At 40.7% G+C, this 26,609-nt stretch overlaps 1 protein-coding gene across 2 annotated transcripts in view; it reads right to left on the minus strand.

The window, feature by feature from the left end:
* RHOH (ras homolog family member H) overlaps nt 1–23,918 on the minus strand; it is a 50,590-nt gene extending 26,672 nt beyond the window's left edge. The window contains exon 1 of one of the 2 annotated variants that reach the window (XM_043438701.1): nt 23,603–23,918. The gene's annotated coding sequence lies outside the window, so the exon portion shown is untranslated. Of the gene's footprint in view, nt 1–17,285; nt 17,660–23,602 lie in introns of those variants that run through there. The other variant, XM_043438700.1, reaches the window with a different exon arrangement.
* Between the last annotated feature and the right edge of the window lie 2,691 nt (nt 23,919–26,609).

Raw genomic sequence — 26,609 nt, forward strand, 5'->3', positions numbered from 1 at the left:
GTGAGTCATCACTGCTTCTCGAGCATAGAACTGACAGTTCTGGGCTCCTCATTTTTAAGGAGGACAGTAATTCAGAAGCATGTTGTGACATCCCCCCAGCACAATTCTCCATCTGGGATCATCCAGAGGCCCAGCTCAGCGAGCCACAAGGAGATGGCAAAGGAAGCAGCTTCCCAGTCTATCAGGAGTAGCTGCCATCCGGATGATAAGGATCCCCTGCAAGAAAGTCTGACACGTGGGCTTCCCAAGCAGCTGGTTCAGCAGGTACGGTGCGCGCCCCTCAGGGGACAGCCTTACCAGAAGGTGCCGCCCCCACAGGGGACCTCTGGGCGATGGGGATTCCCCTCCCTACTGTGCCTCCTCCCACCATTGAAACAGCCCTTTCTCCAGAGGTTCAGTGCTTTGTCAGAATGCAAATCTCCAGTAAAGCCCTTTTTTTACAGTTTTCATATTTATAAGAATGTGTTCAAGTCTTATTCCATCGTCAAAGCCACTTTTGGTGGAAGGAAGAGAAATTTTCACAAAAAAAGCAAAAACTGTATACAAAGAGAAGTAAGACACTGGAAGATATCTTTTACTGGTCATTAATCCCATTCTCTGGGTCATTCCCTTCTACATCCAGGCTCTTCCTAAACTGGTGGCCTACCAGTTTCCTGTATTATCTCAGACTGATAATCTGAAGTGTCATTGATCTCAATTCTCAACAACACCATTCGTGTGCTTGTTCCTCCAATAGAGGAACTAACTGCAGTCTAACTACGTGTTGGGCACTGTGCTAAATGCTGCATGGGGAACAGAGAAAGCCGAGGCATTCTAATCCAGCTCAAAGTCAAGTGTCCAACCTGTAGACGAGGATCACTGGGTTTATAATACTGATCCATATCAGAGGCAGTGTAATATAATACTGACTACAGTATTAAAGAAAAACTTGGTATTTATTCACTGCACTTGCCCTACCGTGATGTGATGTACCATTAGCCCTGGGAAGTATCATTATTCTCAATTTACAGATTAAAAAAGAATTTTTTTGGGGGGTCATGCCATGTAGGATCTTAGTTCCCCAACCAGAGATCGAACCTGCAGTCACAGCAGTGAAGCCAAGTCCTAACCACTGCACTACCAGGGAACTCCCTCAGTTTACAGACCAACTGATCAATGTCCAGGAGGTAAAGTCAGAGGTCCTCAAATGTGAGCATCCGCAAAATTAGAGGTTGTTTAAAATGTTTTCCTGGGCCCCTCACGGGGACGTTCACATTCAATAGGTCTGGGAAGAACCAGAGAGGCTATTTTCAAAGTACGAGGATGACTCAGAAGCACAGTCAAATTGGAGAAACAGTCACACAGCTAAGTACAGCATTCCCATACAGCTTTTCATTTGACCTTCACCATCTGGAAAATAGTATTATTATATTATTATCCCCAGTTTACGTGTGAAGCAGCTTTGGCTCACACTCACACACACACACAAAAAAAATTTCCCCCCAAAGCAAAACCCTCGCCTAGAGGGGAAAGCCCTGATCAAGAGTCAGGATATCTGGGTTCAATTTCATCTCTGTCATTGGCCTTGTAACCAGAAGTAACCACTCACCTCTAGGTGTTTCTTTCATTGAGTATAAGATAGGAGGGTTTCATTCCAGCTTGAAATGTTATGAAATGTAGATACTACTCCTATTCCAACTCCTTAAGTAGAAATACCTTTTAAATAAGTATACCTAAGCGACTATTTCTCTTCAGGGGAATGCTGAGAGGGAAACTCAGTAAAACAAAGACATATTGCCCCTGAAGCATCAGGTAGATAATCCAAGCCATCCACAGCTCCATTTATTGAGTGCCAGGGTGCCCGAGGCAATCACCTTCATGCCTGATCTCGCTTTATCCTCACGACAGTCCCACAAGGAAAATAGTACTATCCGCATTTTACAAATGTGATGACTGAGAGCCAGAGAAATTAAGTAACTTGACCCTGGTTAACTCCAAAAGCCTGAGCTTTACACTCTGCCTCCAAACCTCCAATTATCTCATGCAGAGAGGATCAGGAAACGGAAGGCAGAATCGAGCTAATGAACCGTTTCCAGCTCCTAAACCTGCCTTTAGGCTTGTCTCTTATAAGTGAATTCCCACGATGTTGGTTATTTATGTTAAAACACAAATAGTGTACAGTGGGTTTTAGAACTGCGAAGAAAACCATGTCTAGCTACTGACTGGCTCTCATCTATTGACGCTTATCACTTTTAGCTACTATAACCAGCTTTTACCAATTGCTTTCTAGAGGCACAGCACTACAGTGGACTTTGTGAGAGATTCCCTGCTCTCCTGGAATTTAGCCCATTGTGAGGACAAGATGTAGATACTCAAGTCAGGTAACTAACATTAAAGACATTATGTGCGTGGGTGCTAGGCCACTTCAGTTGTGTCTGACTCTTTGCGACCTCACAGACTGTAGCCCACCAGGCTCCTCTCTCCATGGGATTCTCTAGGCAAGTGTTGCCATTTCCTTCTCCAGGGGATCTTCCCAATCCAGGGTCAGAACCTGAGTCTCTTATGTCTCCTGCATCGGCAGGCGGGTTCTTTACCACTACACTTAATTACTTAATTGGGGCTTGCCAAGTGGCACAGTGGTAAAGAATTCTCCTGCCAGCTAGGAGATGTAAGACGTAGGTTCGATCCCTGGGCCAGGAAGATCCACTGCAGTAGGAAATGGCAAGCTGCTCCAGTATTCTTGCCTGGAAAATTCCATGGACAGACGAGCCTAGCAGGCTACAGTCCATGGGGCCACAAGAGTTGGACAGGACTGAGCACACATGCGTGTGCACACATGCGCACACACACACACACACACACATTAAGTACACCAAGAGTGAAACAGATCGTAAACACTATAGGATTTTAAAAGAATAGGAATTATTTTTTAAAAAAGAAAAGGAAGGAAGGGGCAAAAAAGAAAAAAGGATGGATGGATATATATATATATATATATATATGGTGGTGGTTGGTGGTTTAGTCGTGTCGGACTCTTGTGATCCCGAGGACTGTAGCCTGACAGGCTCCTCTGTCCATGGGATTCTCCAGGCAAGAATACTTTGAGTGGGTTGCCATTTCCTTCTCCAGGAGATCTTCTCGACCCAGGAATTGAACCTAGGCCTCCTGCATTGCAGGCAGATGATTTACCAACTGAGCTATGAGGAAGCCCTCATAGCTCAGTTGGTAAATCTTATATATATGTATATAATATATATATATATTTGCAACCTCATGGACTGCAGCCCACCAGGCTCCTCTCTCCATGGGATTCTCTAGGCAAGTGTTGCCATTTCCTTCTCATAATGGCTGATTCATGATGTTGTATGGCAAAAACCAACACGACATTGTAAAGCAATTACCCTCCAATTTTTAATTTTTTTTAATTAAAAAAAAAGAACTTGTAAGAAAGCAGGGCTTAAACTAGGTTTTGAGGAGAAGGATTAAAAAGGTTGGAGATGAAGGAAAAGGTCTTCTAGGCAAGTGGAACTGCCTAAGGACTCCCAGGGGGAGTGACCTAGAATAGAGTCTCAACAGGAGAGGAATTGGAAGGGTAACAAGGAAGGGATTGGCCTGTAGAAAAGCGCAGAGGACTGAGAGCAAAGATGAGCTTAAGGAAAAAGTAAATGAGCATGCCCGGACCCTAGACCAGAGTTAAGGAGATGATAGGAAAAGAGAATGAGAAGGTAGATCTTGTGCCTGTAAGAAACTGGAATCTACTGAAGGATTTTGGGTGGGGAAATAAGTTTAAATTAATGCCTAGGGTGATTGGTCCAGCTTTAAAACAGGTAAAACAGTTTTTTACACTCAACATACAAAATATATATATTGGGAGGTCTATATACTAATATACAAAGATGAACAGAACACAGTTCCCATTCTTAGGAAATTGCCAATCCAGTGAGAGAAGATCACCAATTACAAGATAATGTAAGTTGTTCCTTAATTTAATTTATGACATTACCTGTGGCAGGCGTTATTAGTTTTCTACTCAATATCCGAGCCTCTCTTTGTCATTAATAATAGAATCCAGGACTTACCTGGTGGCCCAGTCGCTAAGACTCTGCACTCCCAATGCAAGGGGCCCGGGTTCAATCTCTAGTTAGGACTCCATACGCTACAACTAAAGACCCCACATGCCCCAAGGAAGATCAAAGAACCTGCGTGTCGGAACTAAGACCTGGTGCAGCCAAATATATAAATAATATTTTCTTAAAAATAGAATTCAATTTTGTTGTAAGACAATGGGCAAGACCTTAGGCAATGGACCATGCTTGGCCTAAGCCACCATTTCTCACCCTTTTTTTCATTATCATTTGCCTCAAAGCATTTTTAGACACTTTTTTTCCTGATCATGTCACTCATTAAAATTTAATATCATAAATGTACTCTATGTATTGTATGCATATCTGTGCTTTATACATAAAAAGAGTAATATCTTTTTTCTGCCTCTCCTCCTCACCAATAAACAATTCTCCCCCATAGGAGTTATCATCATCATCCCATCTACCCTCACCCCATCCCTACCCTTACCTCATTCCTACTACACTCCTCACTTGCCTCCCTGTTGGGAATGCATTCAGTTCAGTTCAGTTCAGCCGCTCAGTCGTGTCCGACTCTTTGCGACCCCATGAATCGCAGCACACCAGGCCTCCCTGTCCATCACCAACTCCCGGAGTTTACTCAAACTCACGTCCACCGAGTCGGTGATGCCATCCAGCCATCTCATCCTCTGTCGTCCCCTTCTCCTCCTGCCCCCAATCCCTCCCAGCAACAGGGTCTTTTCCAAAGAGTCAACTCTTCTCATGAGGTGGCCAAAGTATGGGAGTTTCAGCTTCAGCATCAGTCCTTCCAATAGCCTAAGACAATTATGTAACAATTCTACTTCCTGTTTCCTCACCTTCCTCACAACTGGGCTGGGCATGTAACCAAATCCTAGCAATGACAAGATAGTTGACATCTGTTTAGGAGATCTCTGGGAAAACTCTTGTTTTCCTAGAAAATGCAACAGCCACTGCCAGATCAGCCTCCTTTTTGCCTTCACCCAACTCTACGACTCTCAATGGAGGTACAAGCCTGGAAGCAGCGGGAGCCATCCTGCAGCTATGATGACACCCAGGAAAACTGCAGAGGCAGTGTCATTGAGCCACTGAACCAGGGGCAGGAACGCAGACCTCCAGACTTCTGGCTATGGGGGAGAAATGGATCCAGATTTTTTGTAAGCTATTGTTAGGTATCACACAACTTGCAGCTGAAAGCTCTGCTAACTGATATGCTGTGTGTCTCATGAACCATAACTTGTCTAACATAGCCATGAATTACTGTTAAGCCAAAGCCAGAGAGAAGCGCAAACAAAAGCAAACAAAAATGTGATCGGAAATATTATGCCGTCAAACAGGAGATTTTGTTCATGTTTTAAAGGAAAATGCTTTCCTTCACTTATCAACTTTTCAAACAAAGTTAATGCATTTGAAATAATATTTAGCATTTGAAACTAACAAACTTTAAGATATTTGTTACTGTGCAGAAAAATGGTCATGAAAGGCTACAAGATAATTTTGCTACTTTATAACGAATGATTTGCCTAATAGGTATCTTTCAAAATCCGAGAAGGCCATGGCAACCCACTCCAGTACTCTTGCCTGGAAAATCCCTTGGACGGAGGAGCCTGGTAGGCTGCAGTCCATGGGGTCACTAAGAGTCGTACACAACTGAGCAACTTCACTTTCACTTTTCACTTTCATTCATTGGAGAAGAAAATGACAACCCACTCCAACGTTCTTGCCTGTAGAATCCTAGGGACGGGGGAGCCTAGTGGGCTGCCGTCTATGGGGTCGCACAGAGTCGGACACGACTGAAGTGACTTAGCAGCAGCAGCAGCAGCATCTTTCAAAATATTTGAAAGTCAATTCTTTCTAAATTAAATATTTAAGATACATAAGGAATATGTGCTTCTTAAAGGATCCCTCTGGGAATCTTTTCCCATGTTAAAAAATTTTTAGATAATCATCTATATTCATCATTTGAACATTGTGTATTTTACTTAAATTCTGATACTAGTTAAAGCTAATTCTCTTATTTTAAAAACATAAACCTATTTAATAACTAACATCTCTCATAAAAGTGATTTTCAAAGTTCAAGATAAAAGAAACTTGAAATCCCTTTAAAGCTAAAGATACTTTAAATCTTAAAAGATAAAATTTAATTATAGGCTTAGGACTATCAAGCATTAGGTTTTCTTCAAGATGTCAAAATAATTCTCACATCAAAATCATTTTACTAGTTTCACTATTAACCTCACACCATAAATTGATTTTCTTTTAAAAAAGATTTTTCCTTTTTATTATAAAAATAATATATGCAAATCACAGAAAATATAGGAAACATAAAAATCATATATAAGTTTATCATACACTAGATAATAACTTTTAACATACTGGTTTATCTACTTCATATTCTGACTTCATGTAAAAATATATAAGCCTTTATAAATAAAAATATATGATTTTAAACTCTGATTTTTTCTCACCTATTAAACATTCTTCAAAAAATTATTGTGTTGAAAAGCTTTGCTTTTATAGTAAAACATTTGCTGTTTTCTTAGGAACAATTCTTAGAAGCAGTCACAGGATAGGAACATTTTAAGGGTATTCCTTCCGACTGCCCAGTTACTTGTAATTTTTCTTAAAAGAATGGCCTTTCCATAGCCACCTAAAGTAATTTAAAATAATAATTTAGAACTGAGCATATTACATGGTGAGTAGAAGGATCATTCATCTCTTTTTCCCTGACTGGAGATATTATTTATAAATTATATTTTGGCCAATATTTTATAAGAAAAGGAAAAACTTGATAATAATTTAAAAGTTCATCAAACTCTTAAACACTTTGAAGGCAAGTGAATTTGCTTTGTTATTTACCCTACATTTTTGTAATTACTTTGGTAAAGATCTAGTATGTAAGAATCGTTAAGCACTCTCAAAATTGGCAAAAGAAGCAAGTAGTTATAATTGGTAGGTAAAATAATGAAATACATACCTGTTGAGAAAGAAAACCAGTCATGACCAAATATACAAGGGAGGACTAACACTGAAAACTCCAAATAGGGTAAATGTAGGAAAAATTTTAAATATGATCACTTAAGTCCTCTAAAGAAAAGAACAATAAATCCGAGGAAGCTTCAAGATAATATAACTTCATAAGATTGACTGGTCACAGGTTGGAAGAAAAAGTTGAACATGAGCTTAAGCTGAAAAGGCTGGTGACTTTTTTTCATGAGCGCAATTGCACAATTTAGTTTCTAAACTGAAAACCACAAGAGTCTAGCCCCTGTTGGAAGACAAAGCTTTTGTTTTTCCTTCCATATTTGTGTGTGTTGGGTCTTTCCTGGATGACATATCAAATGGGTAGCCCTTGGGGAAATCCAAAACTATAGGTTTGGGTTTTCAACGTTTGGTCCAAGTTTTACGTAGAACTTCCCTGTCACGATGCCAAAACTACCCGTGTGTTTTCATGGCTCTAGCGTTTAACAGAAACATTACCATAATCTACATCTTGAAATCTCTTTTCCTGAGATGCAGAGAACAAAAAGGAAGAAAAGATACCTATGGGAGTCAGCAAAGTTGTTTGCCCTTCATTAATTCACGTGACCCATTTAATCATCAGCTATTTTTCTCTTAAAGTTAGGAAGCAACGTTTAAGCAGCTTTCTATAGTTTCTGCACATTTTGGAGGGAAAGCACTAGCATGATGGTGTTTTTAGTATAGGAAAACCTAAATACTCATAAATAAAATATATACATGTATATTTAGGTTTAAAGCATATGCTACATTTGTTACAAATAGGTGTTACTATTTTCCTTCTCCAAGGGACCTTCCCAACCCAGGGATCGAACCCATGTCTCCTGCAATGGCAGGCAGATTCTTTACCTCTGAGCCAACAGGGAAGCCCATTATATTTTTAAAGTCAACATCATTACAGATATTTTTAATATTACCAGATAGTTTGTGTATAAGAATAGAGTGACAGTATCATTTGTCATATCAACAAATGTAGGAAATTGTGGTATTGTCAACATTTAAGGTTTTTCTGCCTTTCCCCTCCTATTTCCTGTATATACGTCCAACACCCTCTTCTACTTCCTTATTATAGCCAGAGGAAGAGAGAGAGTGAGTGACTATCGATAATAAATTACAGCAAGTTACAGTCCAAAGTTATTGGAGCTTGAGGAAAGTCAGGTTTTATCCCCCAAAAAAGTACACCAAAAGGGATTTCTGAACTCTTTAAGGGTATTTGCAGCAGATGACAATGGTCTTACATTATTTAAATTTGAACCCCAATACATGGCCCTCTTTTGTTAGAAGGATTAATCACAGGCATTCTTATACTTCTCAATCATGGTTGAGATCATTTTCAACTCAAGATTGGAACAAAGACAGGTAGAATTTTCTGCAGCAACTGAGAAAAAGATTCATGATAAGATATGTGTATTTAGAAGTGCTCAAGAAGGAGGCAGCTGGAATAGTACCAGGGAAAACAAAGGAAAAGTACGGATTCTACTTTTCAAAGGAGCCTCTGAAAAGATAGGAAAAGTATGGCGAAAAAGACAAATGTCAGTCAGTTTCCCACATCAGCAATTAGGTTGCTAGGCAGAATGCTGAAGCAGGGGGAGCAATTCGCAGGAGAAAAGGGGAAGAAGAGTTTGCCAGTGGCCTTTGGAGCACATGGGATAGTTCTGTTTTCTGAGCTGTAGCTGAGAATTCTATGATGCAATATTATTATTTAAACGCATTAAATATATTAGGGCCTTCCCAGGTGGCTCAGTAGGTAAAAAAAAATCCACCTGCAATGCAGGAGATGCAGGAGACTTGGGCTCAATCCCTGGGTCGGGAAGATTCCCTGGAGGAGGGCATGGCAACCCACTCCAGAATTCTTGCCTAGAGAATCCTATGGACAGGGGAGCCTGGCGGGCTACAGTCCATAGAGTCACAAAGAGTCACACACAACTGAAGCGGCTGACCAGGCAAAAGTATTAAATTAAAATACACTTAATGAGGACTTCCCTGGCAGTACAGTGGCTAAGGTTCTATGCTCCCAATGCAGAGGGCATGGTTTCAATCCCTAGTCAGGGAACTTGTATCCTGCACACTGTGGGCATGGCCAAAAATAATAATAATAAAATACACTGAATACATCAAAAAACACATTGAATACACTGAGTTGAAATTGGCAGGAGCTGTAGTCATGGGTTTGCAATAATTAAGATGGTTGTAGAAGGTGAAGTACACTAATTACTTAAATATATATTGGTATTTGTTACAGATTTTCCTATTCTACCTCAAAGAAAGATGTATAATCCTTACATTATGCTAGACCAAGAGAAGCCTGACTCAATATCACAATTTCACAAATTTCACAATTTGTTAAGCCAATTGTAGTCTTCCTCTGGAGGGTTGAAGATGGTGCAGTTCCCCTCCCCATCCTGTATCTCCCCTACTCTCTTAACATGACATGACAGTATGGTTTTATCACTATCAACAGAGTTGACTAGTTCAAACAGATGAATTTGGGGTAAATCTCCATACCCTGCCTAACTCCCTATCACCGTCCAAGTGGACAGTACATTAACAAAGGCATGAGCTTTCAGCCGAAAACACCTACTTCCCCAAATTGCAAGTCAGGTACCCATTAACAGAAGATGGCCAACTGAGCTTCTGTGGTCTAGAGGCTACACAGGCAAAGTATTATCTCCAAAATCATCAGGGCCCTAACAGATGTTCGGCTTCAGATAGGAAAACCAACATTTCCCACTCCGAAGTGATCACGTTACACACAAGCTAATAATGCCTTTCACCTCTAAAAGTAGCCTGGCTGGGTATCCGGTACTCACTGAGGACCACTCGCTACACTCTGGAGTTGGCTAGATCGGTATTTACAAGCTGCCTGCATTTCTTGTGCCAAGTAGGTACCACATGACAGTCAGTAAGACATTAAAGTACAATCTTAGAGACGGTTTTCCTGAATGGCTACTGATCTTGGCCTCACATAAGAGAATTTAGAATTAAGGACTTCGAACATTGGTCATAAATAATCTGACAAGAACCAGCTCTAGCCCCACGTGTTTACCCAGCTTAAGGATCCAGTGCTATAAAAATATACGTGTACCTGCCCTCTTGTCTTCTTTTTACTATCAATTTTTCTCTTTAGCAGCCAAGTCCAACATCAGCAATGACCAGGACTTTCGCAACTTCTGCAAGGCCTCCTCTGTTGCGTTGACAGTCTCTGAGGCAGGATTTCTTAATATGAGGCCTCTGGACTACTGATCTTCCATGGATGCACTCTGAATGTTAGTTGCTCCGTCGTGTCCGACTCTGTGCAACCCCATGGACTATAGCCTGCCAGGCTCCTCCGTCCATGGAATTCTCCAGACAAGAATACTAGCGTGGGTTGCCATTCCCTTTTACAGGAGATCTTCCTGACCCAGGGATCAAACCGGGCTCTCCTACATTGCAGGCGGATTCTTTACCATCTGAGTCACCAGGAATGCACTCTAGAGGATATCCCTAAATCTCCTAAAAGTGCATGACAAATATGCAGTTTCTATACATGGGCTTTTTTCTCAGGGATATGGTCTTTGGTTCTCATCAGATTCTCAAAGGAATTAATGAACGTCCTGAGAGACTAATGCCCCGATGAGAGGGAATGTGAATTTTTTTTTTAATTGAAGAATTTTCAGCATAAAGTAGAAAAAAACCAAAATATTAAAGATGATTTGAGAGCTTATTACTGTCAGTAAAGTTTTAAAGCCAGGTGAAATCAATAATCTCAGTACCAATGGCTTCTGCTACTGCCACGTCATTTACTTTAAGATGTTTATTTTGTGATACATACATTGTTATTATGGCACATGTCTGATGTTATTACTTTGAGGGCTATAACTCTCTATATAAAATACTACATTTCCTCAAACATCAGGCTTTCTTCACTTCTTTAGTGTGATATTATTGTACACTACAGCTCAAACATTTTCTAAACCCAGCAGTGTGTATTCTCCAGGTTTATGCTTGATGATCACTCCCCAATGATTTGAAATAGAATATTCACGGATCTTCGGCTCTCCGTTTGACCATTTTTCTCTGTGCTTCCTTCTTGTAGTTCGCCTGTTCACAGTTACTTTCAGTTGATCCAAATGCCTATAGGAGGGAATTTTATGGCATCATCCACATTCCCCTTTAAGGAGTATCACGAGTGTGGTCTCCTGTCTTTAGCTTGTTTCTATAGATTCAACACAATAGCTTGTCCCTTTGGGGCTTTTTCTCTGTTGTCACACCTCTTTTTGATCCTAAGCCTTAAGGTATTAGTAGGCTTGCTCCCAAACACACACACACATACATACACATTCTCTAAGCCAACCCAAACTATCACCTTTAATCCATTAGCATTTCTCAAAGCATGATCTGTGCGGACCATTTGTTTCAGAATCTTTACGAGGCCAGAGGACTAGTTAAAAATATTCCCGCCAACCTCCAGACCAACTGGATCAGAATCCATGGAGGTAAAAGCTGCTTTTGTTAATACATCCCCCCATCCATCCAGCTGAGATTAGAGAACCCATGATTTACAAGAATCATTTTCTTCCTGATTTGAGCCCTGTTGTTTTGAGATCTAAATGGAACTACTTTCATATTCATCTGACTCCCCTCTGAGATCAGCATCTCTTTGTCTCTTCCTAAGAAATCTTCTTCCCTCTCTCCTGCCTTTGACAGTAGCTTTTCTCTGGGCCCTTCCTCAATCTCCGCAGGCAGCCAGTGGCTTCTTTCTTCCAGAGCTGCCTTAAGGAAACCTCCTTAGCATCCACCACTTCAGACTGCCTGGATCCTAACACCGTTTACGATACCTCACCTGGGGTCACAGTGCATATTTGCATGTCAAAAGCAAGCCCCATCTGGCCCACAAAACTCCCCTTAGCCTTGCCCTTAAATATTAAGACTACTTAAAACCGCTTATTTACAGTCTTTCTCCGCATTTTTAAGGCACACACCATTCCTACAATACATGAACTAAAAACAAAATTCTAGTATCTCACCATTCTAACACAAATGCTGTATTTTTTTAAAATTCACATTTCATCCTCATTCATAACAAAACCAGAATGTGACATGAAAACTGTAATCCAGATTTTCTAATTTAACACCATATCAAATATATTTTCATAACTATTGTTAATGATGACCTTTAAGACTATAAAATATTGCAGAGATATTAGTGCTGCCAGATTATTTTTGGTTATTATTTAGGTTATTTTCAGATCATTCTGTCATAATAACAATACAGTGTCATAATAATAATACATAATGAACAATACAGTTCATGCATGTTACTTTTTTCCTTCTTTGAATTATTTATCTAGAATAAATTCCCAGAGGTAGAGTTAATGGATCAAAGTGTATGAACATTTGGATAGCTCTTGCCACATATTGCCAAGTTGCCATGGTTGTATTTTATACATTTCCTCAGCAACATGCTGGTAAATGTTTATTTAATAGATGTTTCTCAAAGGAAAAGAAAAAAAGGTGGAGAGTTTGATTTATAGCATTCGCCAATTTTATGGTGTAAATACACCTATCGGGTCCAGTTTCAAGTTATGAACATGATATCACTGAATACAGATGTTTCATATCATCATTATATGATATATTGATATAATATATATATCACATCATTATGATATTTCTATCACACAGATAAATTGGGGATGATAACTTCAAAAGCACAGATAACAAAAATATTGTAAATAATCAGGAGTAATAAGTTTTGAGTATTACATTTGTTTTTAATATAATTTATTGAACTGGGATTTATAGAATTAAATTTTTTAATAGTGACTGTGTTTAACAACTGGTTTGCAAGTTTTCTGGAATAACACAATCAGTCCTTGCAAGCAAGTACAGGCTCCCACACATTCCTACCTATATCTCACTAGAAATTTTGCAAAAGCACGTCTTTTTTTTATGGAAGCCATTGAAAATTCACCTGATTCCATCTGTGCCACAAGCAATAGCCATGCTTTTAAGTTAGCAAATTATGATAATGCATAATGAATAAAACATAATCCAAAAAAAAGAGAAAAGAACAGGAGGTCTATGTGAGTAAATTCATTCTGCCCCCTCTCCCCCAGTTTGGGTAATACTCTCTTCATCCATTCATTTTACTGGTGTTTTTCCATGGGTCACTTATTAAAAAGCACTCAATCATTTATTTCCTCGAACAATGACTGGATGACTATATGTAGTTCTCATGTCACATATTATGAGAACCATATTGATGTTACCTAACCACTGTCTTCGTTGGTTTTCTTTTCTACGAAATGGGGAAGAGGTCACTACTGACTTCAGTTTCACAAGAAATTAATGTAGTGATTAGAAGACTTCAACTTATGCTCAAAGAAGCAATCGAGCATTCCGTAATGCTCTGAAATTTTCTTCCAAAAGTAATTCATTAGTATTGTGTCTTACTGGAACAGAGAAGTGGGAGAGTGATTTGGCATCATCTCATGTGAAAGCAAATTCCTGTCTCTGGGCTTTCCGTGAGTGACACAGAATAGCCTCTACAGGTCTGTAACACTTCAGGATTTTTCAAGTAGCACCCTACATTTGCAAGTTAACATGTAAATATGGTTGACAAAAACTCTAAGCATACATACTTGACCAAATCATCCCACTTTCAGAAATCCTCCTAAGAAATAAATTCAAAACAAAGGAAAATGCTTTTATGTGATATTAACAAGGGCTTCCCTGGTGGCTCAGATGGTAAAGAATTTGCCTGCAATGCAGGAGACCTAGGTTCAATCCCTGGGTCAAGAAGATCCTCTGGAGAAGAGAATGGCTACCCACTCTAGTATTCTTGCCTGGAGAATTTCAAGGACAGAGGAGCATGGCAGGCTATATAGTCCATGGGGGTCACAAAGAGTCGGACATGACTAAATGGCTAACACACACGCACATTATTTGCAATAGAGGGAAGATGGTTTTACCTCTTTTCAGCTCTTAATCAACTTACCATCTCGGTGCTGGGGCCCTGGTAGGAGGGTTTTGGATCAATGGCTCCCAAATGCTCACCTACAGAACAACTGTCTCTAAGTCACTTGAGTGGGGAAAAAAAAAATGTGTATTTTTATCACACAGATTCCTGGACCCCACTCCAGGACTGGGGTGTGATACAAGAGAATCACTGTTTTTGAAAATCTTCTCAAAGGGTTTTGATGTCCAGCCAACTTGAGGAACTATGATTCCATGCCAGAACCAGACAAATCAAATCGTCTCTGAACAAGGGTCCAAATCTGGGAACAGTATGATGACTTTTTCTACACGAGGCATCAAGAAGTTGCTTAGGGCATTCAAGCAGCTGTTGGAGTCAAATGACTGAAAAGCCTCAGAGGAGGAGCGTTAATCCTGGCACCTTCCACGTCCCTCTGATCATCCTTTCCATCTCTGACCCCCAGCCCTCACTGCCCAGCCCAGCACTCGATACTGTGGGGCTGCTTTATAGCACACTCCACTTTGACATCCATCTGGACTTGTGTCCCCCCTTTACACACACAAAGCCTCCAAAGTTCCTCCCTTAGAATATGGTGGAGCTCTGTTAAAAAAATAATAATATGATAAAACCAAAGTAATCTACATGTGTAGTTGAGAATCTCCTGCATAATGAGCATACTGGCCATATACACATTTTTAAAGGGTGTTCACTAAAGCCAAAAGAATCTCTGATCTGGAGAGCAGAATGGGAAAGCAGAATGCTTTTTAATCTTGGCTTTTGTCCAGATCCAAGCATCCAGAATTTAAAATAAGCACTATGGGCATTCATTGTCAAAATGGTCCTGATTCCAAAATAGAAATGGATTTTTAGCAGTGCCTTCTCAGCACTAAAATTAAAATATATCATAAAATACATAATTTCACTTAAACAGCCCAAGGAAGATACTCATTTATCTCTAATTCCAAGTACTCTTTATAGAGTATGCTTGGAATGCTTTCCCACCGAAAGCATTCAGTGAGCATGAACCATAGATGCCCACAAATAGTTCAGCAGTCGCTCAGAGAGTTGTCTTATAAGTCTGAGAATTTGCTAGGGAAAGGCTTAAAAAATCTATTTCTAATCTTGTTTCCCTTTTCTCATGTACATTACCACTATAATACATCTAACCCTGTGACGAGTCTATTCTTGGTGCTCAAAAAAAATGTTAAATCTCAGCCTCTACCTATCACTCGCACTTCCCTCTGAAAGGAATACTGGCATTAAAAAAGTAACGTTACAGATATGTTGTTCCTAAGCCAGGGACCATGCCATCTTCATTCTAGCGTCCCCATTCTTGCTAAGAATTGTAATAGTTACATTTACTGAGAGTTTATTTTATCCCAGGCACTAGGCTAAATGCTTTACATGTTTTTATCTCTTTTATCCCTACAACCACCCTCTGAAGTAGATGTTTTAATTTATTGTTAGAGCTACTTTACATATTTTTTTTTTTTAACGAGGATTAAAGAAGTTAAGTAATGTGTCTGAGGTTCTCATAGGTGAGAAGCAACAGCACCAGGATTTGACACAAGGCAAAGTCTGGGTTTATATTCTGGAAGCTGCTTTCATTATTATGTGGATGCAGATATTTCATAGTCCAGGGAAAAAAAGTATTCGGAATCATTAGGGAAAGAACAGCAGCATATCCACAACATATCATTCAGACACACAAAGAAAGTAACAGATAGTTCATGGGATCTGGGGTCTGACTGTTGAAGAATGGAGACTTGCTTATAATTAGTCAACCAGCTTGTCCGCCCAAGAGGAAGTCTACTTCAGTTACCAAATGACTGAAGGGTCTCCTTAGCAGGTAGTAACCAAAAATGGTGGTCTTATAGGTACCGTAAGCCACACAAACCTTTCTCTGCATTAACAATGTACAAGGGGAAACAGCAGAGGGAGGGCAAGTAGAGAATCACGGATGCAGGAGATACACGAGGAAGCCCGGAGCACGAAGAAGCGAGGGTCCCGAGGCAACCTCGCACGTGGGATTGTGAGAGCTGTGAGTGCTGAGAAAGAAGTGCCCAAAGGCCTAAGGATACCAGGCAGCCACTGAATGGAGTAGACTCTTCTCCTCAGCAGCCTTGCCTCTCTAGGTCTTCCATAACCCATCTACACCTTAATGTTCCAACCTTATTTCCTGCCAAAGTGTAAAACAAGCTTTCATCTTTTCTCAGGTCAGTTTCCTTAAGTGGGATGGCCATCTTCTAATCAGTCTCACTTTTGCGCCTTTGCCCACACAATTTTCCGCTTTCCAGCTGCTCAAATCTCTCATCTTTCCAAGGCCCGTGTCTTTCAGACCACTCCAGCTTTCCCTCAGAATCCTGTAACTCTTACAGCCTGTGGTCATTCCATCCATCCCGTAATTCCCATCTTGCACTGCTTCCCGGATGTTAGTTCTTATCACATCTACTAGATCCTTCAAAATACAGAATTCTTTACATTTCTCTTACATCCTTCACAACGCCAGTTTAGAATCAACAAGTGATAATCAACTACTTGCTGCTTTCTTGAATATTTCAATATTAGCTTTAATTTAGTAAAGAACCCCAAACCAGTGATTTCTCTAACTTTGTTTAGTTACAACCCAGGCTACCAAGTGGTACCTCACAGCGTATCTCCAAATCAGACCACTTCAAAAAACTAAATTTTATTTCATTTAAAAATATGTACTTACACATCAAATATCACTTTTAGAAAAAAAAGGACTTTAGCATTAGGAATAGGTGAAACCAACAAGCTAGGAATTTCAGATATGAATCTACATCATTTGGATTTGGGTTCTGTTTCTTTTCTGAATTAGACAATTTTTAAACTTATATTTGCACAGTTTAGAGGATCTTTGGATTTACTTCATCAAACATAGGATGATATTTAAACTACCAAAATGTTTGAGCTCAATCATAGCCAATTATAAGCATACGAATTCTCTAGGAGGCTATCTGGAAAACCGAAAAGCCAACTATTATAATGTTTAATGTTTCAGAAACTAAATGCATCCTGTTAGACTTGGGCAGGCATGGGGAGTAGTTGGATATCAGACTAACTCCCTTTGTCTGAGTAACACGGTTCTATACTTCACAACAGGTTGAACAGAGTAATCACTATGTTGAATCTATAGTAAAAGCTAAATAAAATCAGAAAGATTTTTGACAGTGAAGAAACATTTTTAAAGAAGTCAAAGTCTTACCTGTTGTAGAAGGCCGAAGAAATCTCTTGACACTAAAATGACTGCCTCCGGAAGTCAAATTTGTTCAGTGCAGGTAAGTAAAAACAAAAGCAGCCCAAGTCATTTCACTGCTATGAATTCCTTCTAGGATCTATCTTTCCTTCCTCCCCAAGAGTGTAACATTCTCGCATTGGAAGATCTAAAGTTTTGAGAGCTGGGCTGGTGGAGAATCAAACCCAAGATGACTGGGTTTGGTGTGAGCGGTGACTGAGGCCGAAGGAACGATCCGAATGTGACAAAAGAGATTAGCCAGTTCCTGTGCATAAGTCAGTTTCCTGTAGCTGGCTTCTCCGAAGAGAGGGTTTCATTTGTGTGGGTTTAGTGATGTGTGTGTGTGTGTGTGCACGTGTGTTTTCCTCCATGACAATATGAAAACTTCCCCCGATGAGAGACAGAATAAGACCTTTGCTGCATGGCAGATTTGTGTTGAATTTATCACTTCTCAGGGGACCATTTCCCTCTCCCCTTCCCCCCATTTCCCACCAGCAAACCACCTACTGAAAATTGTGGAAAGGAAAAGTGAAACACCAAGATGAATCCTTAAGGAAGTGAAACAAACCAAGGGGGGGGAAAAAAGGCCACAGGGCCACTCCACAGACTGGTCTTGGTTAACTGAAGCTTAGGAAAAAGCACCTTAGATCTTCACGTCAACTTGGTGAACATACTGACTATGGAGGGAAAGCGGTAGGTGGGTGATTCACTTTGTTTTATTAATAACTACCAAACAGCAATCTGGAAAGGACAGACTCAGCCCTAGTGAGAGCTCAGACAGCCCCGCCACACATTTACCCTTGGATGGACCCACACCTGTGTTATGAGATACGTGTTATGAGAGTTGTTTTCAGACTCCTCGGAGTTTCATTACTTGCCTCCGAACCCAAATTTACACGGTCTGTCCTCCAGTGCAGTCCAGGTGTAGAGACGATCTGCACATACTTAGATTGTGACTGAGTTGCCTATACCAACACATTAAACTTTCATGATGTGGTCACAGTCTCCCCCCTACCCCCGCCTCAAATCCCTAACTAATCATAAATGCTACCTCCCAGGGTGAAGTCTTGGTCAAAATTCCTGCATGCCAAAAGGATAAAATCAACTCCACTCAAGTTAACAGGCATTTATAGAGCCCCTACTGTGTGCAAAGTCCAGTGCTAGGGTAAGGGAGGGTACACCAAGATGGAATCTCTCACTCATAATGGTCAAAGTCAAGTGAAGGGGAAAGACGCGGACACAAAGAAAATGCCATGAGTCAGGATCTATTTACACATCTCACTCCAGGGACTTCCTGGGCTGTCCAGTGGTTAGGACTCCACATTTCCACACAGGTTCAATCACTGGTTAGGGAACTAAGATCCCAAATGCCTCAAGGCATGGCCAAAAGAAAAAAAAAAAAACTCACTCAAAAAATCCTGGGACACCAGAGTCAGTTGAAAGGAAAATGTGTACAACCTTTTAGCCAGTTAGGATAGCTACTGAATGTGAACATGGATTCTTTCACAATATTCCAGGGAGCCTCAGCTGACTTTCAGAGAGCCACTCAGATCTGCATGCATCATCTGAGGGCCACCCTCATGCCCTCAGCGTTGCAGATTCAGAATTCTGTTATGTGCCTGATACCCTGACCTGAAGAGAAACACAAAGGCTGAGACAGACATATTCCCTGTGCTCTCAGCACCTACATCCTAGTCAGAGGAGACGGAAATACTCATACAAATACAATCATGACAGACTGTAATAACCATTGCGAAGGAATCAGAAAAGAAGTTGAACTAGAGAGCAAGACCACCCCAGGAGTGGTGGTCAAGGAGGGCCTCTTTGTGTATCTGACAATCAGAGTCAGTCTGAAGTTGTAGATCTCACCCCTGACTGAGAAGCTTTTGAAAAATACCAGGACCTAGCGAATTCCCTGGCAGTTCAGCGGTCAGGCCTTGGCATTCCCACTGCAGAGGGGCATGGGTTCAATCCCTGCTCGGGGAACTAAGAACTCTAATGCGGTACCAACGGGCAAAAAAATACATATGCATATCAGTACCTAGGCCCCATCGCCAGAGACTCCAGTTTGATTTGTCTGATTTGGGGCTCGGGCATCAATATAAACTCCCCCCATTATTTTAATGTGAAGTTACCTCTCTATTGCTGAAAAAGAGGAGGAGAGTAGGGAGTAGTACTACTTTCTAGTACTTAGTACTCTACTAAGGGGAGTAGAAGGAAAGACATTTCAAGCAGAGGCAATAATATGTGTAAAGGCCCTGAGATGGGAAAATGCTTGGCATGTTCAAGGAAGTAAAAGAGGATTGATGTGTGTGGTGTGTAATGATGACAGGAGTTAAGTGGTGAAAAATGAGCATTCTCAGAGATGCTCATACAGCTCCATAGGAGACTCATTAATCCCTGAAACCAGGCATCAGTTTTTAAGCTGCAGTAAGAACTCAGTCTGGGAGGTGAGATCCTTGAGCCCTCTGATAAGCACATATCTCCTTTTAGAAAAATTTCCCAGAAAAGTCAGATCACCATCACAATGTCACTAGGTAAGCAGAACATATGGCTGGTGGGTACTTTATTTACCTCTAGTTTGGGTCATCAAAAGATTTAGGGCAGCATATAAAAATACATACACCTTAGCAAAATAAAGCAAATTAAAAACAAGAAAGATGAAGCCAAAAGAAATGAAGACAAAAATTAAACTAAAGCCAGGGATAAGGTTGAATGAGAAAATGAAAATACCATCTCGTTCTAAGCATTTAAGCAACTGGTGTGAAGCAGTAAACACTACCACGCAGAAGACTGAGCACATTGCCCAGGATGAGGAGGGCTTCCTGGCTCTTCGGTGCTGAGACGGTGCTAAGAGAAACTTGGCACCTGCGTTCTCATAGAAGGACGTCACAACCGAAGTGAAGCACCACCCTTAGACTGAACACAGCCGGCCCCAAGCTGGGGAGATGTCTCCCCACATTTTTCCTCAGTGTAAAATCAGTTGATTTCATCTCGTGGAAAAGTTGACTAAAAGCAATCCCAGGGGCACATCAGAGAGGGTCCTGCTTCGATATGCCAGTTTAATGCAGAGATGGAACTAGACTTCAGAAATGCTTCTGCAAATTCAGGATAAAATCGTTTTCTCATCTGACCTTCTAAAACACTGAAGGCAGCAAGGAGCTGAAAATCGGTAGTACCTCCAGGAAGAGATCCAGTGGTTTTCCCAATGCCCCAGCGCCCCTTGAAAAAGCAGAGGCATGTCCTTGAGCAAGGACAGCTGCCTCCAGGGGTAGCCCCACTTCACCTCCAGGAGAAGGCAAGACTTTGCCCTTTGGGAGACAAAGCAAAAGGCACCACAGTGTGGTTTTAAGTTCAGGGCGTTGGGCCTTGCGCATTTCCTTCACAAAAGAACACACACGCTCCAGGGCAGGGGAATCGGGGTGTGTCCGAAGGCCAGAGCTCCCACCTGCTCTGGCCGGTGCTGGGAGGGGTACTGCCAGCTGGCTGTGAGATGTTCCTTTCCTTCTTGGCTCCCCGGCTCCCCCCACTGCCTCTTCTGATGGCCTTGCTCTCTCTGCTTAAGTAATTGTAGTTTTAGATGTTCTCATAGGGTCAGGCTTTGTGCAGCCTCTTGCTCCTGACAGCAGGAAACGGTTTTTCCTCTTGCCTCTTACATATCTTTAGTTTTCACTAAACATATTTTTATACATATAACAATATATAGAACTCTTCACTTAGATATTTTAATGTCAGAGGAGATTTTCTGAAGGGGAGTGGGAGAAGGTTGGGAGACAGCTATCTAACTTTCTCCCTTTTCTGGAAATCTTTCTTTCTCTCTCTCTCACTCTAGCTTGCTCTCTCTCGTTCTTTTAACAGACAGGCGTGGTGGTGAGGGGAGGAAGCAAATAACCTAAGATCCATGTACACGCCACATGCTTGCACACACACACACACCCCTGTGGGTATGTAAGCTCTGAGGCTGTATAGGGCCTCAGAACAGAGATGAGGCCCAGCCTTGGGACAGAGATGAGGGGAAACCCTGGGGAATTCAGAGTGGTGGGAAGGAAGGAGCTTCTGGGTGTGGAGTTCCCAGTAGGATCTGGCCTCTCCTAAGTCATATTCGGGAAGCTTCCATGACAAGCGCTCACCACAATGTGAGTTGGACTAGCGCTCCCCCGTAAGTTCCCACAGCACCTTCTGTTAACTGCCGGGCACGCACCAAACAGCCCTGTCACCTCCAAACAGCCCTGTCACCTCCAAACAGTCCTGTCACCTCCTTGAGGCCCAGGGCCTGGCCTTGCTCGCTGGTGCATCTCAGGCACCTCACAGTCAGCCACTGACAACCATTTGCTGATCCACGGACTGATTCTCTCATCTGATCTTCACAGCAGTCTTACATAGTAGGCCTATTTTAATATATTTTTTACAGCCAAGAAGACCTCAGCGGGCTAAGCAATTTGCATGAAAGTACATGACCACAAAAGCGGAAGAAGACCCCCGCCCAACCCATCCATCCGTTGTGGCTCTTCACCCTGCCTCCCAAGGGGGAAAGCGGGGCTGGGGAAGCAGCCTCAGCCCTGGGCCACAGGTCCATTTTCTGTTTTCTGAGCACCCTTCCCCTGAGAGTCTCTGCCAAACACAGTTGGCTAAAGGTCAAGACTTGCTTTCTCAAAAACATCTTCATTGGAAATGTCCTGGGCTTTCTTGGTGGTCCCGTGCTTAAGAGTCCCCTGAGTCCTTGCCCAAGAAGATTCCACATGCCATGAGGCAACAAAGTCACTGAGCCACAACTATTGAGCGTGTGCCCGAGGGCCCGGGAACCGCAAACTTCTGACGCCTGAGCACTCTAGAGCTTGTATTCAGCAACAAAGGAAGCCACCGCAAGGAGAAGCCCGCGCACCGCAACTGGAGAGGAGCCCCGACTCTGCAACTAGAGAAAGCCCGCACACAGCAGTGAAGACTGACTGCAGCCAAAAGCTAATTATTTTAAAAAAGAGATGTCCTCTGATATGGCAGACCAATGGCTTATTTTCTCTTTAACAGTCTCCTAGAATGAGTCTTTTATTGAGGGTTTTAAAATAATATAACAACTGAGTACTCTGAACTCACAGATAAGTAATATTTTTGTCCATTGCAAAGGTCTCTGCCTTTTATACCAGAGAGAACTCTTCATGGCAGTGTTAATTGTCATGAATAGTAAACCTTGGAAACTGTGATATCAATCATTTACCAAATTATTTTTAATCCTGAGTCAGTAAGATGCCTCCCCCTTCTTCTTACTGTTAGTGAAATGATTTAGATTTAGTGAGTAGCTTTTAATGTTTACACAGACCTTCATTCACAATATGCCACCCAATAAAATAAAATATTTCAGTGGGTTCTGAAGATGTACCAAAACTTTGACTGTTTTGAGTTTCAAACCTAGGGCATTAGACAGACTGTAATTATTATTACCCAGCTCCCCACTATGTGATAAGCAACTGTATTAAACCAAAACATGCATTCCTTCTGATTGAGAAATTTCATGATGGGGATTGTAAAATGTTAGCTCTATAGAAGAGAAAAAGGTTAACTAGTATGTGTCACTTTCAGTGTAAAAATACATTCATATAAAATACCCATTAAATTCCAAATATTAAAATATCCTAGAAATGCTTCAGGCTAGAAATCACATGAATCATTACTGCCTTATGCACTTTGAATCATTATAAACATCAGCCTCCCTAACCAGATAAGAGTATCATTTCAAACATCTTTTAGCTTCCCTCTTTTAGCCATAGCTATAAAAAAACCATTTCCCTTGCTGTGATTCTCATCATCTATCTTCTCTTTAACTGTTTTACTGTAACATAATGTATTGCTTTTTGTTTCAGTGAATGTCAGGTTCTCAGGATTCTCAACTGCCATTTTAACCCTGGTTTGTTTGCTGTGTATAACTGTATTTATTGAGCGAAAATTTACATCCTGGTTCTTTTTATTGCAGAGCCATAATTCATAACAATGCAGGGTCTTGTTGCAAAAGATGATAGCATTCAAAGTAATCATTCGAGCTGTGGTGTAACTTCTTCTTTTTTTTTTTTAAGTGTCAGAACAGAGTTAATATCATCTAATGCCCGTTACCCTTCAAAGTCATCCCTGGTTAGTTGATGCACTTTTGCAACCCTGCTGACATCAAGCAAGGCACTTTTAGGACCTTTTTAGAACTTTTAGAGACAGCTTAATAAACTATAAGAGAAAACCAGTAGTATTACATTCTATTCACAACTTGCCTTTGACTCAAGTTATAATCTAGTTTGTTCACCTACCTTATTCACTGGATACAGGTCCAAAGCAAAATCAAATCCAACCAAACAGGACAAAGATGGGCTATCATTGAAGAAATGTGAAAGAATGTGCCTCAGACTTTGAGAGCAAATCCTGGAGAGGAGTTTGCAAAGTAATATGAGCAAGAGAAGCGTCTTTGGGTCAAATGCATGAACTCCCAGGGGAGTTCCTCTTCGGATGTAGAATATCTGATTCATTAAAAAAAAAAAGAAAAACACTATCATTGCTTCTTCTTGCATTCATATTTAACTCGTCGTCTTGATAGGGATCTTCAGTTTGGGCAGAGACATCACAGGGTAACTGCATCTCCGCACACCTGCTGAGTGGGGGTTGCAGACGTTTCAGTTAAAAGGCAGGGCCATGACTACTAACTTGCCATCTTTTCAAAATAACAGATCTCCTGCACAGTTCTAGAGGGATCAGGTTAAAACCTGTACTCAAAACAGTCTGAAACCCTGGAGAGCTATAAATTTAGATTCAGATAAAGTAAGATTCAAATCTCAGCCCCACTTATGAGCAAGGAGGAGGCCCTGATCTTCCCAACAGAGAAATAGGCATAATTACACCTCCCTGGGAAAGATTTTGCAAAATGGCTGTAGAGTCGTTGGAATATAGTAGACACTCAGTACGTGGTGTCTATTCATAATCCATCCTGTTTTGGACTTTGGCCTTCTGGAGTTTTTTCCCTCAGTTCCTACTCCCTGTTTAAATGACAACTGTTGACTTTCAGAATTTGAGAAGCTTTGCCAATGCCAGATTCTGGTTGAATAAAGTTGTACAAGCTTATACATCACGCACAGGATTCTAAGTCCTATGTTGTTTGTCTCAACAGTTTTAAAGGGTCTAGAAAATTTTAAAACAAGTTGTTACTGGTAATTTATTCCTTTTGCACAATTTGAACGATCACAGAATCTTCAGAAACGTCTTCTGAAGTTGTCCGCTCACCACCCTACAAACATCTTAAGATAAATGAGAATTTATTCTTTCCTTTCTCATTCAACACTCATTGAACCCTTGCTGTAATATTTATTGAGCTCTGTGTTAGGCACCAGGGAGACAGCCGTGAACAATAACAACCACAAAAATAAAACAGCCTGCTCTCATATGTTTATATCTACTGGAGAGAAAAGTGATGAACGAGATAATTCAGTAATATAAGATGTTACAGAGTGCTAATTACAAAAAAAGGAAAGTAAAGCAGGGAAGAAGGACAGGAAGCTTGGGTGGGATGCATATTTAAACAGGATGGCTTAAGAAAACCCTGGGTGCGAAGATGAGGGAAGTAAAGTCTTTCAAGGTCCAATAGCGACTTTAATGGGTAGTGGTCCTTAACATCAGCATACATCCCTAGATTTGATGATCATTGGCCTTCTCAGTGATGCAAGATCTGCTTCCTCTTCTACTCAAACTTGGGAGAGAGGAGCCAAGCACCCAGCTCAGGGGGCAGCTCCGCTTCCTCCCTTGACTGAAAGGGAAACTTGTGCATGCTCACCTGTCAGCCCCAGGCCTTCACTGAACCGCTCACTTCTCCTCCTTTCCTAGTCCTTTCTGACTCTCTCTTCTCTGAAACTTTGTAAGTCATTTGCATGATGGACTGCTAATAACTCCAAAGATACATGACCAGAACTAAGTACCTAGTGGAAGATTCCAGAGTAGTAAGAGTTTTTTCAGACACAGTGGCTCAATGCTACCTTGTCCTTCAACTTGCTATTATTCTCTCCCCCCTTGATCTTTTTAACCAAGTCATAGTAACAAGTCACACTGGCTTGCCATTTATTGCACGTTTAACAGGTGCCAATCAAGCACTTTATATGCATTTTTTAATCATCCCAATAATTATGAGGTAGGTAGCATTATTATCTTCATTTGCAGAGAGGGAAACTGAGGCAAGAGAGGTCAGGAATCTTGTTCAAGATCTCAAAGCAGTAAATGGCACACCCGGATTCCATACTCCATCTGCATTGCTTTATGATGGTAACCTGTTGAATTTTGCCAATATCTTTGGTAACCTAACTACAGGATACAGTTATATCATTTAAATGTTATTTATTGGGTCTCTCACACCAGGTAGGTACATCAACATCCCAAACCTGTTTGCCTGATCCTGGATTTTCACATGGCTTGTTGATGAAGATTGATTTTAAATTTCAAAAGCTGTCATTATGCTCATTCAAATAATATATTGTTTTTTTTCTACTTTTAAAGAATAGTTCTTTGCCCCTTTTTTGTCTTTTTTTTTCTTTCTAAGATGACTCAATGAATGTTGGACCCTTCTGTTTTTAGGTCCTATTTTTGTTAGTTAATTTGTTAGTTAGTTAGTTAGTTTTGTTAGTTAGTTTGTTTGTTAGTTAGTGCCACTATACCAGTAAGTAAGAGGAATTTCACCCACTACTGAAAGTTGTGCTGACAACATGAAGAATATGTGTAAAAATGGCGCTCATATGTTCTCCTGAATAAAGTCCTGGAAGCTGTTACAGATATATGCTGATTTATGGAAGAGGCAATTCACTAGTCTCAAAAACACATAAAACTAGAATTTATGTGGCTTCTCAGGGTATATTGAGTTGAAAAAAAGATGACCAGTGATGCTTTCATTACATATAGCAGTCTAAACATTTTTTGCACAAATACCAGAAATGTATGTAGATTTTTGGCCTTGGATGAATGTTTTTTGTTTGTTTTTTTAAGATGCTGTTTACAGTATTACAAATGGTTAAGAAAATCAGCTCATGATCTCTTTAAGCTCACTAGAAAGTAGCAATACTTCTTTTTTTTTTTTGGCTATATGAAACTTTTAGTATTTTATTCATTTTCATAGTTTTACAGTATTAGTAAAAATAATGGCCATTATAAATAAGTATAAAATGGAAGTTGATGAAAAAATAACCCCAAGTCTTCCTTGACTCCCACCCTCCCACCAAAAACTAGCTAGTATATGGCAAATATCCTTTTCACGCATTATCTTTAGGCATATATTCACTTCGTAGT

This window comes from Cervus canadensis, chromosome 19 (genome assembly GCF_019320065.1).
Source record: "Cervus canadensis isolate Bull #8, Minnesota chromosome 19, ASM1932006v1, whole genome shotgun sequence".
Classification (NCBI taxonomy): Eukaryota; Metazoa; Chordata; class Mammalia; order Artiodactyla; family Cervidae; genus Cervus; species Cervus canadensis.